Here is a 16,168-nt window from a genome sequence, read left to right as displayed (position 1 = left end):
TACATGGATTTATATATGCCTGTATATATAAATAAATGTATATGAATAAAATGACTACATATAGTATTTTATAAAGGGCATGCAAGCACTTGTTGATTCTGTACTGACTCCTTAGCCTAGTGAGGTAGGGAAGTGGAATTGGAAGTGGGGAGAGATTGCAAACTGACAAGCTAAGAAGGATGGGTGAGAGCCGTGTCCCTTTCCCCCAGACTCATCACGAGGTGATATGGTGTAATGAGGGCAAATCTCCACTGAATTCTGCCATGCACATAATACTGACTAACAAGCAGGCTTGCAGATCAGTCATATAACCTATTTCAACAAACTGGGTAACTGTCAACTCTCATTTATTTTAGGCAGTTTCAAGCACCTTACATCACAGTTTCACTCTGAAAAATATTAAACAACATTCTGATACGAAGATGTGTTTGTTACCTTTCATTTGGGTCAGAATGCATAGTCCTGAAGTAGGGTGGGATGCAGATAGAACAGAGCTCTACATATTTTGTAGTTGAGCAGCTAGAGTCTCTTGATTCTTATATCCCAATTATGAGAGGGCAGCTGTGACTATAAAATATTTTCAGCCAGCACATATAAAAAACAACATTCATTTTTCTAGTGAAAAGTTACTTCTGATATTCATTATACTAGTTGACACTCAGGTGCACATGTGATTAACCATATTTGAAGTGCTTACGCTAAGATGCCTCTGGGGTGTGCCCTGATTGAGGTACTTCATCTGTTAAGTGTCCTTATAGGTCCAGTTTTGGCATATTTTAAATGTTAACTAACCACCCCTAGTTGGAGATTAAAGTTAAGTAGCATGCACAAACACATCACAGTACATTTACTGAATTATTTTAAAGAAACAGTGCAGATGATATAATAGGAGAACTTTAGATGGAGATGTAAAACAAAAGTAGGTCTAGCAGAGTTAGAATATTTACATATATACAAATATACAGAGTATGCATATGTATATACAAATATACATACTTATGTATATGCAAACACATGTACACATATGTACAAATCAAAATATATACATCTGCATTGCAGATCTTTGAAAACAATTTGTCTCAGTTTGCATTTATCCAAAATGTCTTTATTTCATCTTTATTTTTTGAAGAATATTTGCTTCAGATTTAGAATTTTGGGTCAACAGTTGTTGTTGTTTTTTTCTTTCAGCCTCTCAAAAATGCTTCCGGTCTTCTAATATTTTTCTGATGTAAATTCAGGCTTTGTCTATCTATCTGTCTATCTATCTATCTATCTATCTAATCTATCTATCTATCTATCTATCTATCTATCTATCTATCTATCTATCATTTATCTATCTGTCTATATACATACACACACACTTACAAAGAAGAAGGAATATATATAATATATAAATGTATATAAATATTATATATATAATATATATATTTAAGGTTTTGTGCATTGTTCCATAGATCAACAACTTTCTATCCATTTTTATTCAATATTTTTCTCTGTTTTTCAAATCAGATAAGGTCTATTGACTTACTTTCAAGTTTATTAGTTCTATCATTTGACATATCTAATATGATGTTAAACCCACCCCATTAATGGTTCATCCCAGATATTGTACTTTTCAGTTCTAGAACTTTCACTTTGTATATTTTTTATCTCCATACGGAGCATTACCCCGGTTTTATTCATAATAACAATATTTTCCTTTAAGCCCTTGAACATATTTTAACAACGGTTTTAAAATCCCTGTGTTTTCATTTTAACATGTGGGTCAGCCTAAAGTAAGTTTGCATGAACATCCTTTTCTCTTGACTATGGATCATATTTTCTTATTTCTTTTCATGTCCAGTAATTTTTTTTGTGTGTACTGGACAACATAGATAATATGCTCTCAGTCTGGATCCTGGATTCTGTTATCCTTTGAAAAGATTTGATTTTTATTCTACCAGCAGTTTACTTAGCTGGATTCAAACTCAAAGCTCTCTTGTGATGGTCAGCAGTCACAAATGTCTTTCAACTTTCCGGCCACTGCGTTTCATGGTGTGCTTGTGCATGTGGTTCATGTGTCAGCCAAGGATTTGGGAGAGAATCTACCCACAGATTTCAAGGTGCCTCACTCAGTTTCTGGCTATGTCTTCTTGATTTCTAGCTAATCTGGTACTTTACGTCTCTCTTCTGTGATTTTCTAAGCTAAAATGTCTCCAGATTTCTGATTGAGTCTAGCCTTTATCAGAATATTAACTGGGGATTTCCTTAAATTAATAACTGTTCAGTTTCTCTCTGCTCTTAACTAATCTCCAGTACCTTCAAATAATGTTTTTAATATATTTTTACTTAATTCATCATCATTATCTACAGTACAGTTAGTTCAACACAAGCTGCATTGTCATTAACAGAACTGGAAGTTTGTGTAATTGACCTGCATATGTGTGATACTGAATATTTTTCTCATGTAAATATTTAGGTATTTAATATGATTGAAAGCATATTTTGAAAAAAATTTTGTATATGACATAAGAAGGACTTGTGGCCATATGGTAATGAGAGCACTGTGAGATTTAATCCCCAAACTCTATTTCTGAGAGAATGAGAAATTACAAATTATTATAGGCAAGGCAAATACTTTGATTAAAAATTAGAGGCAGGCACATATGGAATAGGTTTGCAGGCATTAGTCTAGTTGGTTCATGAACAGCAGGGTATGAAGCTAGGACAAATTAGTGGAGGATTTTAACGTTAGACAGTGGCATGCAGACCATGAGGAGTGTGAACAGTGTTTGATTGACATGACATTAGTAATATTTTGGATTGGTTCAAGCAGAGAGAGATGAAAGGCAGAGAGAAATTAAAGGATCGCAGGATATTTAATAGTGTTATCACAATAGCAAAGGACAGGAAGTGTGGAACTGACGTGAGAAGCTGTTCAGCAGGGGAGTTTATGTAACTTAATATTTTATTGAATGTTGCTGATGACAGGGAATTGAAAAACAATTCCATTTTATTCCTTGCTTGGGAAGAAAAACAAAGTCTTTAACAGTAAGAGGGAGCTAAGGAGGCAGAGTAGGTTTTGTGAGAACAGAAAAAATGTTTGGTATTTTTCAGTTGTAACTCTTTAATTTCCATGTATAGTTATTTAAAAAAATTGACCCTGGAGTTAGGAGAGGGTATAGTTGGAATAGATTAAATATCACAATAGGTTGAATTATTGAACCCTAGGGAGTTAATGGTCCCTAAAGGAGTCTCTCCTTTCTCTTGGTCTTTCTTTTTCTTTCACTTGCTTTCTCTTTCTCTCTCTCCCCCTCTCACTTTATCAAAGTAACTTAAAAAATGCCATTATTTAGATGACAGTAGAATGTCTAGAGAATATTAGTGTAAACAGACTGAGCAGACAGGGTAATGTAAAGCAAATCAGGTTAGTGCAAATTCAGAATCACACTTTTGTACGAAAAAAACATTAAAAACGATAAGCAACATCATTAATGTTACAGAGAGGACAGTTTTGGATGATTAACTAGCATGCAGAAGATTAGGAAGTGACTTAAGCCCTGGCCGGTTTGGCTCAGCGGTTAGAGCGTCGGCCTGCGGTCCAGAGAGACCCGGGTTCGGTTCCCGCTAAGGGCACGTACCTCTGTTGCAGTTTGTCCCCGGCCCTGGTTGGTCGTGGGTGGCAGCCACTCGATGTGTCCCTTCACATTGATGTTTCTCTCTCTCTCTCTTCCTCTCTCTCCCACCCCTCTCCCTCCTGCTCTATCTGAACAACAACAACAATAACAACAACAACAAAAAAAGGAAAAATGTCCTCCGGTGAGGATAAAAAAAAAAGAAGTGACTTTAAAAAAATGACAAAATAAAGACAGTAATATTACACATTTAACCCAGAAATCAAATTGCTAAGCAAAAGAAATATTGGGGAGAATATAAAAATGTGTATGATTGTTGAAAGGTTTTCTTAGCACAACAGATACAGAAATTTAAATTATTTATCAAATCAGAAGATATGACCACTTACCTTCTTTGTGTAAAGAGGGGTAAATGGAGAGCAGGTTTGCTAGAGGAGGGGATTGTGGGATTTTCAATGGAGAGATGTCATTAACAGTTGGATATACAGGACTGTGTGTGTGTGTGTGTGTGTGTGTGTGTGAGAGAGAGAGAGAGAGAGAGAGAGAGAGAGAGAGAGCGCTGAGATCATGAGGTGTGATATTATTGCTTAGGAAGAGAATTTGAGTAAAAAGGGAGAACAGCTGAATCTGAAGAGCAGAAACAACAATACACCAATATTTGAAAGGCTGGCAAAGGAAGAAAATGCTTGCAAAGTAGAGAAATAAGGAGTGACTAAGAGGGTTAGGAGGAAAACGGGTGAGGGAGCTGGCACAGCTGACTCAGAGGTAGAGTGTCATTGGACCTGGAAAGTCTTTGAAAACATTTATGAGAGGAGTTTTAGTAAATGTGAATGCAAACCATGACTTTCTCTGGCATACAGGATTGAAGCCAACTTTCTCTTGAATCACTTTTATCTTATTTCATTATTTTTAAATTTTTATTGAAGCATAATATAAATACAGAAGGTACAAAACATGTGATTGTCTTCTAAATCATTTCCACAAATGGATACCCCTGTGCAACAAGCAGCCAGGTCAAATGATTTCTTTCACTCCTATTTTTTGTTTAAATTTTCACCTTTTTTTTTCCCCCTCTTAAAAGGCATAAACTTTTGCAGTTTTTTTGCTCTTATGCTCTTTCTAGTTTAGTCTTCATTTTCAAAATGATTTTTTCTTTTTATTTCAAAGACCTTCCTGCATTCTTTCACCTCATTTGGAGTTTTTCCAAATTTGTTTTATGTTTTTCTTTTATTTCTTCTATCATCTTAATTTATTTTTGCGTCTTTTGAAGTACTAAATTACAGTTGGTTCTCATACATTTTCTGGCATATCTTTTAACAAACTTTATGGTTTGGAGTAGTGTTATTTACCTTATTCTTTTTTCTTATGATAATATTGACCTGGATTTAAATGGAATCTTTGTTGTTGTTCAGTTTTGTATAAAATTTGTTTTCTTAAACTTTTAGGGCAGAAGTATAGATCAGAATGAGCATCTACATTTACATTCTAGTCCCCACCATTGTGCTTTGTTTTGTGAAGTATTAAAAAATACAGAGACTTTATACACACACACACACACACACACACACACACACACACACACACACAAAGTGTTTTTTCTGACTCTGATATCTTCTTTTTTTATCTGAACGTTGCTTTGTCTTTGACCTTCTTTACCCCATACTTGAAAAACATTGCATTCTATTCTTTACAGTTTTTCTTGGAAGGGAGGTGGGCAGGTTCATTTTGAGGGTTTGCAGGGTTTAATCCCTCTCCTTGCATTCACCCACAGATTAAATCAGCAAAAATCTCTCCCCATTCAGCTGTTGTTCTAAAGTGATGCTACACTATAAGTGAGCACGTAGGAATTTGAGAGTTATTTTTTTCTCAGATTTGACAAAACCTGATTCCTTCTCTCTGCTTCTTCCTGCAAAAAAAGATTAATACTCTGTGTGGTTTATAGCTCACAGTAGTTCATCCGCAGTGCTGGTACTTGGGGGCTAATGGAGATGCTTAATAGCTAGTTTTGCTGTAGGCATTGTCCATAAACTTTTGGTTTTTCATTTCTATTTGATTGATATATTTTTTGGGGGGACTTTATGGAGAGGAGGATGTGTGCCTCTGTTGCTATCTGGTCAAATGTCTTAGAGCACCTTTTAAATAATAAAATGCTATACAAATATAAAGCACTACATAAAATACTACAAGTTTTATCTACTTCTAATTTATTCACCATTCAAAGAAAATGGGAACTGTATGTTGAATGTAGAGGTTTGCATTTAAAAAACCCAGAGGTTCAAGTATAAAATATATATTTCTAGAGAATTGGCAAAGGCCTTGAACTCCTACAAAATTAAAATCAGTTTTATTACTTAACACTCCAAGTTTCTCTCAGGACACAATGACTTTAGCACAATGATATTAGCATGTTACTATTTGTATTAGTTTTCCATGTTGCAAAACAAATGACTAGAGACAGCGCATGGGTATTACCTCACAGTCTCTGTGGGGCAGGATTCCAGGCACTATTTAGCTGACCCCACTGCTCCAGGTCTCTCAAGGCAGAAGTCAAGATGTTTCATAGACTGTCATCTCTCTGTGATCTTTCTGGACCCCAGAGCCATATTCTAAATTCTTGTTGGGACAATTTAGTTGCTTAGCAGTTGTAGGACCCAAGTCCCTACTTTCTTAATGGCTGTCACCCAGGGGCTGCTTCTGCTCCTAGAGGTACCTGCAGTTCCTTGCCACGTGGCCCTATAACAACATGGCACTGGACTTCTTCAAGGCCAGCAAAAGAATCTGCCTGTCCTATATACTATGAAGAAGTCACTTAATGTAACCTAATCGTAAGAATTACAATACCATCACCATATAAAGTACTAACATCGAGAGTGGTTTCTCACAGTATTGTATTTGTAGGTCCTGCCCACACCCAAGCGGTGGAGATTCTACCGGATGTCTCTTTGTGGAGTGAGAATCTTCAGGGCCCTTATCATTCTGCCTACCATACTATCCTTTCCATATCGTATTCAGGAAAGGAAGATTGTATTAGTAAGAGTGTTTTAGGAGGATGTTTCTTGGGGATGTTAGGCAAAGTCACAAAATGAAAGGTAAGGAATGAAGTCATTCTTTTTAAATTTGTCCGTAGCTCCTTTCTTAAAAGAATCATGCATTCCTCCTTGTAAGAACCATAAAGATGAAGGAATGGTTGGGCCATCTCCAGAATTTGTCTACCCAAGTATGGGAAAATTGGGGTGCCTTTAAGGGCATAAGCATTTGACTATAAATTACTGCCACATTTCATTAGTGTAGGGTATATTTTCTCAGTGTATTTTAATTTAAAGCTTATTTTATATCACTTTTTAAATATGCAGAATAAATCACTCATGCAAATGTATTTGGCACCAAAGATAAGCAATAATTCACTTTTTTGATTTGCAGTCATGATTTTGAGACAAGTTTATAGAGCACAGAAAGTAGCAGCTAAGCTATTTAAGTTGGAATATTATCAGCTTTATAATCATAAGATTATATATATATATACCTCAGTCCAGTATAAAATCCCTTTGAAGATATGTTGAAGCTGTACCCATACAATGTTCTTACTAAGTCAGTTCACATTTGTACTTCATAGACTAGAAATGATGTATTTTTCTAGTCTGTATTCACTAGTTAAATATTTTGTGCTGTGCAGTAAGAGATGACTAGACCTAAGGATTCTTGCCTTTTAGAGTCATATATTTTACATATTATCCCATAGATCCTTTAGAGCTTAAACCTTTTTATGCAATAACATTTAAGTATATAAAATACATTGAAATATACATGTTATTAATACAAGAATTTTTATCAGATGTATTTTCCTTACGGTTACTTAATATTTGTTTCTCAGTAGATTAAATTTCAGTTTCTTCTTATTGTACAGAGTAAGAATTCATTGGGATAACCAAAAAAAAATAGTAACAGTTTCTAGAAGTTTAAACAGTAACCTGTCAGGGTTTTATGACTGATATTAGTATTTTGTTTTACACAACTGAGATCAGTATGCCTTGTATTTAATATTCTTCGTGTTTTTGACAAAAAAAAAAAAATACTCATATCTTGATTTCACAAATTACCTTGTTTAATGTCAACTTTTGCCACACCTAGCTTCTAAACTCACACAATTCCAAAGATTTCCAAATTTATTCTTTTAATTGGTTTCTGTTAGATCCTTGTTTATTTCTGTTTGTCTAGCTGCAGTTATATTAAGAGGTGAAAAACGTTAAAGGTAACACTTTTTTACCCATTTATTTTCAGACAGAATGGGAGGGAGGGGAGAGAGAGAGACAGACAGAGAAACAGAGAAATTGATTGGTTGCCTCAAGGACTGATCTGTAACCCAGGTACGTGCCTTTGATCAGAATTGATCCCGAGACTCTTTGGTCAGCGGTCTGATGCTCTAACCGCTGAGCCAAACCGGTCAGGGTTGAACCAATATTGTTAAAGAAATTATGTATCTAGGCCATTGGGCACTCAGCCATTTACTACATTGTGTTTTTTAATGCTTTCTTTACTGCAAATCAAAAGATATTTTTTCAGTGCAGGTGATAGAAAAGGTAGTATTATAATCCCAGGGCACTGGAAGGTGAGCATGACACTTTCTCCAGCATCTTACAATCTATCATTTGTGTGGTTTTAAAATCCCTAAAGTTATTTGAAAATGTCTCAGAATAGAGGGGTTGCTCCTTCAGATGATTTTCTCCTGTCAGTCTTAATAATGAAAGCGGGTGACATGATCTTCTGGTGGGAAGGACAATAGGATTCCTTGTCCTGGTTTTGCCTGACAATGATTTTATGAAAGCTCTTGGCAAGTAGACTGCTTGATACACTTCACTTACAGCTCTCCTTTGCAGTGTGTGTGTGTGTGTGTGTGTGTGTGTGTGTGTGTGTGTGAGAGAGAGAGAGAGAGAGATTAAAAAGCCTCCCTCTCCAGCTCCAGGTGCCTGTAAGCAAAGAGAAGGTGAAGAGAGAAAATCGAGTGATACTGTGTTGCTGAGCAACTTTCCTGTTGGCCACTGGGGAATGAAGGATCAGCAGAGGTTTGGCTGGGCCAGAACTGTAACTAATTAAGAAGTAGCAGGTCAGACCCTTAGGGAGCAGTGAGCTTTGCTATGAGGGCTTTTTTGTTTTTCCCAGTTAAAAGTATGAATACATGGAAGGAGTCAATAAAACAAAATATGAACGTGCTCCGGTATCAACTTTTGATGTTTATTTTTTGAAATGTATATGCATGTTTATATAGTAATAAAACATGTTAATATTCTACCTGAAGTTCTTATTTTGACAATTTTTACTCAAAAATACTTCATGGGCATTCCTTTGTATATGTTAGGGAATAATCATTCTATCTCATTTATTTAAATGTCTGCATAGTATTTCTTAGTAAGAATGAACCGTAATGTGTATGATTAGGTGATTTATTTTTAACTGTTAGTCCCGAGGCTACAGTGAAGCAGAGAATGAGTCTGATGTTTCAGTGGTTGGGTATCTAAAGGACAAGTGAGATGTTCATGGATGTAGACCTGTAAGCATTCATGTCTGCAGTTTAATCAGATGGTAGAAGCTAGCACCATATGCCTGATTCAGCTTACAAATGGGCTTTGTGTTTCACAGACAGGATTTCTTGTTTGTTTTCTTTTATAGAGCCTACAGTTAAAAACTGGGTGGTTTCACATGGCAGGTTGTGATTTCCATTGGACCAGCATGAAAAGAATCAGTTGGTGCTAAGCAGTTGCTGCCCCCTGTTCAATAGGACGTGTGCTAAACAGTATTCCATAGTCCCCATCACTCGTGAGAGGCATGCTGACACCCAGCCTCATTGCCAGTTTGCCATCGCTGCCTGGCCCTGACAGGCATTGCATTTGTTCCTCAAGCACTAGAGGGTTATGAACGTCCTCAAAACCCTTCAGTGCTTGGAATCTAGTAGTTAATCAGTAATCTTAGAATGAATGAGTCAGTGGGTAAATGAATGAATGAATGGGTTTTATTACATTGATATTTTAGTGTAGAACTCTAAGATGCTAACAAATCCAAATTAACAAATTGGTTAAAATGTTTATAAGATAGAATTCATAAGTACCTTTTCACACACATATATTCTTTTAATTATGTAGATTTTGCCAACTCTTGAATAGGTTTGGTGATAACATAATAATAGAAATATATTTTTACTTGACTGGTCTTTAGAACATAAATTAAGCAGCATAGCATAGAGAACAGAGACAGACTTTTTGGCAACTTATAAAATTCATACAGAAAATTATGCAGACCAAAAATCTAACTATGATTAGTTTTCACAAATTGGACACATCTATGTAACCAGCATCCAGACCTAGAAAGAAAACATCACCAGGGTTTTCCCCCTTTAAAGTCACTATCATCCCTATAGAACCACTTTTCTGACTTTTATCACCATAAATTAGTTTGTGCCCTGGCCAGCATCCCTTAGTGGTTAAAACGTCAGCCTGCACATGGAAGGGTCCCGGGTTTGATTCCTGGTCAAGGGCACGTAGCTGGGTTGTAGGTGCCATCTCCACCTGATTGGGGTCATGTGGGAGGCAACCAGTTGACGTGTCTCTCTCACATCGGTGTTGTCTTTGGTCGGTTGGGCATGTAAGAGCTGCTTGACATTTGCCAAATAGGATTTGTTGAGGATTTTATGAGACAGCAAATGTAAAATATTCAGTTCAGTGTTGGACATAGAGAAAATACTCAAAATACTCAGTGGAAGGTAATTCCTATTGTTATCTGTGGTTTTTGTTGTTGTTGTTGCTTTACCTTTTGGGATTGATAGAAAATTTTAAATAAGGTCAATAATAAAATTAGGAAAAGTAGAAGAGAACAGTCATATATAAAGAGGCAACAGGAAAACAGGTACAAGGAGGGAGAATAAAACCATATTCACTGATTGTGATATTGACCTTCTTACCAACAAAGTAAGTCCAGGAAAAACGTTGTGTTTTAGAGTTCTCATTAGGAAGCACAAGTGTAGACATTAATGGCATGAACTTTGGATTTAGGAATACCTGAGTTTTCATTTCTTCACTATAACTTAACTAGATATCTTACAAAGATTTCAATAATACTGTCTTCATAGAATTAGTAGTGAGAATTGCATAAATAAATATATTTAAATATAAAATATTTTGAATATAAAAATACAATACTGGGGGGCAGGATTAGGAGGAGGATGTCAGTGGGAGGAAAAGGAGAAACATCTGTAACAAAAATAAATTAATAAAAATAAAAAGAGAAAGAAAAATGTAATAAAATCATATATACATTAAAATTTTAGCTCATTAATGACATAAGTCCTCAATAAAAGTTAACTACTTTCATCATTTCCATATATGAGCTTTGAGATATAATTATGTCCCTTTTTAAGTAAGGGACATTAACAACATAATCAACAGTGTCCACAATATAAATTCATTACACAAAAAAAGCAGAGACTTTCTACATATGGACTTTTGTACTTCGTATCAATGACTTTTTATCACAGTTTATCACCATTCACATATGTAAAACTGTGGCACCCAGATTATTTCTTTTCTTCATATGATGGCTATTGGGTAATAGTGGATGGTTTGTAGTAGCTATATTTAGTCTTCTTTAGGTTGGAAATAGCGACAAATTAAGTTTTGAAATATTCTCTTGAAAGTATGGAGAAATTTTGAAAATATATTCCTTAAGATATTGCTAAAGTTTTCTAACTCTAAAGATAAATTTGATATTCATTGAAAATGACTGTAAGGAGAGAAAACATGTTAACCTGGTTGGACTTTCTTATTTTCAAGAATATTTTCACTAAGACATTTGAGGAACCTTAGGTGATTAAATAATATGTTGGTTCTGTACAACCAATTTGAATTTTATTAGTGTACTCAAGTTAAATTATTTACAAATTCAATCACATGTTACATCATTGCTAATTCATGAACATGATATAGAACAGATGTACATAGAGTTAAATTTGGTGATCTAATTAAAATGTTGGCTTAATGAAAATAACTTGTGTATTTTCAGTCTGGCAAATTGAATTTTGTCAGGTTTTATTTTCCAAAGGGAAATTTAAATATTTTAAAGTAAGTTAACTCTAATTTTACTCATTTATTCTTTTAATTTTTAAAATTATTTAATAATGTAGATATATTTTTCAGAAAACTTCATTTTGAGCATGACAGAGAGAAAAGCTGGACAGGGAAAGAGGAGTGGAGAAGTTCAACAGGAATGCAAGATTCCTGGTGTGCTGTGTACCACCACCATTTTTCTACAAGAAAATAAAGAAAAGTTAACAGACTCAAACCGAACAGAGTCATTTTATTATCCTAATGTTGGGGGAAATATTTGGCAGGGCACTTTGGCTGCTGTGCCCCCCACCTTTTTTAACCAACTTTGCAGTCTTGAGCATTCTCTACGCTGCCTCTTCAGTGCCACCGGGGAGCATAGATACCCAGTTTCTCTCTCTCTGTTAAGTATCTTTCCTTTTTTGCACTTGGAGTAAGAAAGGTTCTTACTTTCCCTTTTTTTCCAACAATAGCCTTCCTTCTTCTAAGATTAAAATAATAAATATGGTTTACTTGTGTATCCCTCTTCTTGTGTCTGAAACATTTGTTCGATTTTGGTAGTCTACATAGATTGTTCCATATAGAGTTACAGTTTTATTTCAGGAATAAAATTTTAGAGCAAAATTAACAAGCTGTAGTCTCATCCTCATTCATCCTTCTCAGGAAAGTCTGTTTTTCTCTCAAATCACACTTTCTCATTGTAAAATAAGATTAGGGTATCTTCTAAAGCTAAAATTCCACGTCAATGAAGTACTATCATCTGCCTCGCAGTCTTATTGTAGGAATTAAATCATCTCAGTAAGAATTTTAATAAATATAACACCGTGTATTGGGTGCATTCCATGTACCAGATGTTTTTGGTCCTTTTCTTTGATGCTCATAACTTCACACAAGGGAGGAATTCTTTCTTTCATACAACAAATGAGGAACGTGAAAAGAAGTTAAGTTGCTTCTTAAAGCTGTACTCTAAGTGGCCAAACTTGGGCTTCATGGTCCAAGGCCAAGTTCTTTCTATTATGTGGTGCTTCTTTCCTGAATGAGGTAATATAGTATGGCATTCTGTAAATTATGAAGTGTCATATAAAGAAATCAATGATGATGGTAATAATTGTGTCTAAGCAGACATCTCTGCATGAATCTATGCCTTGCACTCTTCTTCCAGTCTTTTGCTCTAAACTTGATGTTCATCTTCAGCTGTCTGTAGACATCTTCCTGGTCTCTCAATTCTTCAATCCCTCCAGCTTTTACCCGGTCCTTGACACAGTGGAGACCTCACTGTAGTAATATTTACAAAACACCACATAAACTACGTTGTATCCACTTCATGATTTACTAAGCCAGGTTCATTTGAGCCTCTTGCTGTCTCCTCTGCTGCTCCCAAACTGCTACTCATCATTAGAGACAAATAAAGGATGTTGGTTGTCACCTTGGCTATGTAGATGAGCCCACTGACATGTAGTTAATCATATTTTTAGTCCTCTATTACCTTTCCTTGAATTTTTTAAGTCACTACCATTCTGGAGGTGGGAGAGGGAGTAAAATGTTGTAACGAAAAGGGCTTTGAAACGGAACAGATGAAATTTCAAACCTGGGTTCTGCTACCCATTACCTGTGTGACTTTGTCAATACCTAACATCTTTGGACTTCAGCTTCCTCATCTGTAAACTTAAGTCTCTATTTTAATATGAAGCTTGCCAAAGTCATATGGAGTTTCTGAGATACGATATTTGGGGAAGCAGATGCCCTAAGGGCTGGTGCATAGTAATACTCACTTGATGTTAACATTTTCTTTTTCACATTGTATCCAGTGTTGACTTCCTAGTTCTTAACTCTCAGCATTTTAAATGTCTTCCTATTTAAAAAAAAAAAAAAAGGAAATGGAGCCCATAAAGTGAAAATCCTCAACTTTTTCTCTTTTTCTGAATTTAATATTTGATGCTACTTTTTCACTCGGTCTCAGATGCAGACACCTCTGACTCTTCTCTCCGAGATTACTGATTCCATCTATGTCCTTTATCATATCTCTTACCTTCTTCATTACTTTAATCTGCCGATTTTCTTTCTTTTTCACTCTTTCCTTTCAGCACACAAAAATGTTTAGACCTCACCATTCTAAAAGTAAAATTACAAAACAAATAAAAATTTAGTCTCACCTCTATTTGACCTGTAAGCTTATTTCCTGATTTTGCTAACTCTAGAATTTCCTATGAATTTTCCTATAAATTCCTTGAAAGCATAGCCTGTATTTGCCATTTCTAATTCTTCATTTTCCATTGGTTCTTCACCCCAGAGAATCACTGCTAAAATTGCTACTGTTACTACTGCTCATTCTAGTTGCCAAATAGGTTTTTTTTTTTTTTTTTTAACACCTCAACTCATGATACTTCTCTGCAAGGTTTGATGATACTAATACTTTTTGTATAGAAGCTTTCCTCTTTTAGTTTTAGGACCATTACTTTTTAAATAGTTTTAAAGTTCTGAATAGTTTGCCTTTCCAGCCCTTTAAACTGTGGTGTTGCAGAAATCCTATGCTTGGTGTATGTTTTCCTAGAGTGCATGCTTCCCTTGATGTTCTTATTAATTCACATGGGTTTTTCTGTTATCTGTTTTCCCTAAAATTATACCCCTAGTCTTGAACTCTATCCAGTACTCTACATCCATTTTTCTTATACCTACTGAAAAATCCATTAAATAATTTGCTAGAGACATTCTAGTAAACAACTTCTGTAATAATGAAACTCTGAAAATCCAGGCTGACAAAGGAGGGAAAATCTGACAGGAGGAGGAGGTAGATGCTACGCTACCTTCATGACTGCCCTTATTCTAAAGGACCAGTGAGGCAGTCACAGCATTTTGTGCCATGTCTCAAAGAAACTGCATTCTCTCACTTGCTTATGTCTTTGCCCCTGATGATTCTTCACTTAGAAAACAAAACAAAACACTCATCTTTATTCTCTGCTTGAAAAATCCCAACTCATGTTTCAAGACTGAGCTCATACATCACTTCCCCTGTGTGTTTATCTCGGCCGCCACCTGGTAAATTTAATTACTTTTTCTTTACATTTTCATTGTACTTAAAAACAAACTTGGACTCTGAATTATAATTTCTATATGAATTCTGGAATGTCTCTTGGGAAGAGACTGTCATTTCTATCTCTGTTTCTTCATGGCCCAACACAATCTGACAGTAGTCATGAAAATAATTTACTAAAAAGATATAGTGAACATAAGTATTGGGCTAATCATTTTACTTAATCTAATTATTTATAACATACTAGTTGCCAGAACTTCAACTATTTTCTGAATTTATATGAATCTATAAAAAATGTTTCTGCCCGGCTGGTGGCTCAGTGAATTGAATGTCATCTCATGGACTGAGAGGTCCCGGTTCGATTCCGGGTCAGGGCACATGCCTGGGTTGTGGGCTCAATCCCCAGTAGCGGGTGTGCAGGAGGCAACCAATAGATGTTTTTCTCTCAAATCGATGTTTCTATCTCTCTCTCCCTTTCTCTCTCTCTAAAAAATCAATTCACAAAAACATATTAAAAAAAAGACGTTTCTGAAAATAATTTAGTGCTGGGTTGACTTTTTAAATTCAAGATGAGGTATGATCAAACATTTAAATATTAAACATACTTGAATATTTTGATCAATATTTATTGGTAACTGAAGATTATGTAGCTGCATATATGTAAGTATATGTAAATGTATACATAATGACATTTCCAGCTTACGAACTAATTCTTTTCTACTGTTTCCTCTTTTATACTACTAAGTTCTTAATCATCATTTAGATTTTTACTCTTATATAATCCAAAGTGAACTGCTTTGATTTCCATTCCTGTAATCCTCCTGTTCCTCAGCTGGCATCAACCGTAGGCTCTCTCCCTGGGGCTGTCCAAGAAAACGTGTGCATGGCTCAGGTTAGCAAAGCCTCGGTTGTAAGTCGGAGGAGGCAGCAGCTGGTCTGTTTTGCTATAGTTCTGCTCTGCCTATGCCAGTTCATATTAACTGTGTGTGACACTTGGCTTTCATGATGTTACCTTACTTTGCTTACTTTTCTATTATAAGTGGGCCCCCAGTAGGCTCTTATTTTGGGGTTTTGTCTATAAACTATAGTCTAGCCTTTGGGGTCCTGTTTCTATTTTTGTTCCCTTCTTTAATCCAGCCCCTTCCTCCATGGCACAGGGACACCAATACCCTGTTCCTTCCCTTACCGAATTTATTATTTTTCTGGGCAGTAACTGGATGTCTCTCTGCTTTGTCAGCCTTACTCTCTCGGCTGTGTGTCATCTTGTTTTTCGTGCTTTCCTGTCATGCACTGTGCTACGGACCCCTGCTCTGCCAGTCTCATCTCTGGTTTCCCCAGCGCCTGGTATCTACATCCTCTCCACGACTTCGGACTTCCCATTATTGTGTGTACTAGCAGTCCATCAGCTCCATAGTGAGCTTTGTTTCCAAACCAGG

The 16,168-nt window shown here is 35.8% G+C and overlaps 1 protein-coding gene across 1 annotated transcript in view; it reads left to right on the top strand.

The window, feature by feature from the left end:
• The window catches only part of SEMA3E (semaphorin 3E), a 253,085-nt gene that overhangs the window by 162,885 nt on the left and 74,032 nt on the right, over positions 1–16,168 (top strand). The gene's annotated exons all lie outside the window — the stretch shown is intronic.

Source organism: Molossus molossus, unplaced genomic scaffold (genome assembly GCF_014108415.1).
Source record: "Molossus molossus isolate mMolMol1 unplaced genomic scaffold, mMolMol1.p scaffold_m16_p_7, whole genome shotgun sequence".
Taxonomy (NCBI): domain Eukaryota; kingdom Metazoa; phylum Chordata; class Mammalia; order Chiroptera; family Molossidae; genus Molossus; species Molossus molossus.
The sequence above is the reverse complement of the archived record's forward strand: the minus strand, read 5'-3'. Positions and strand labels throughout refer to the sequence as shown.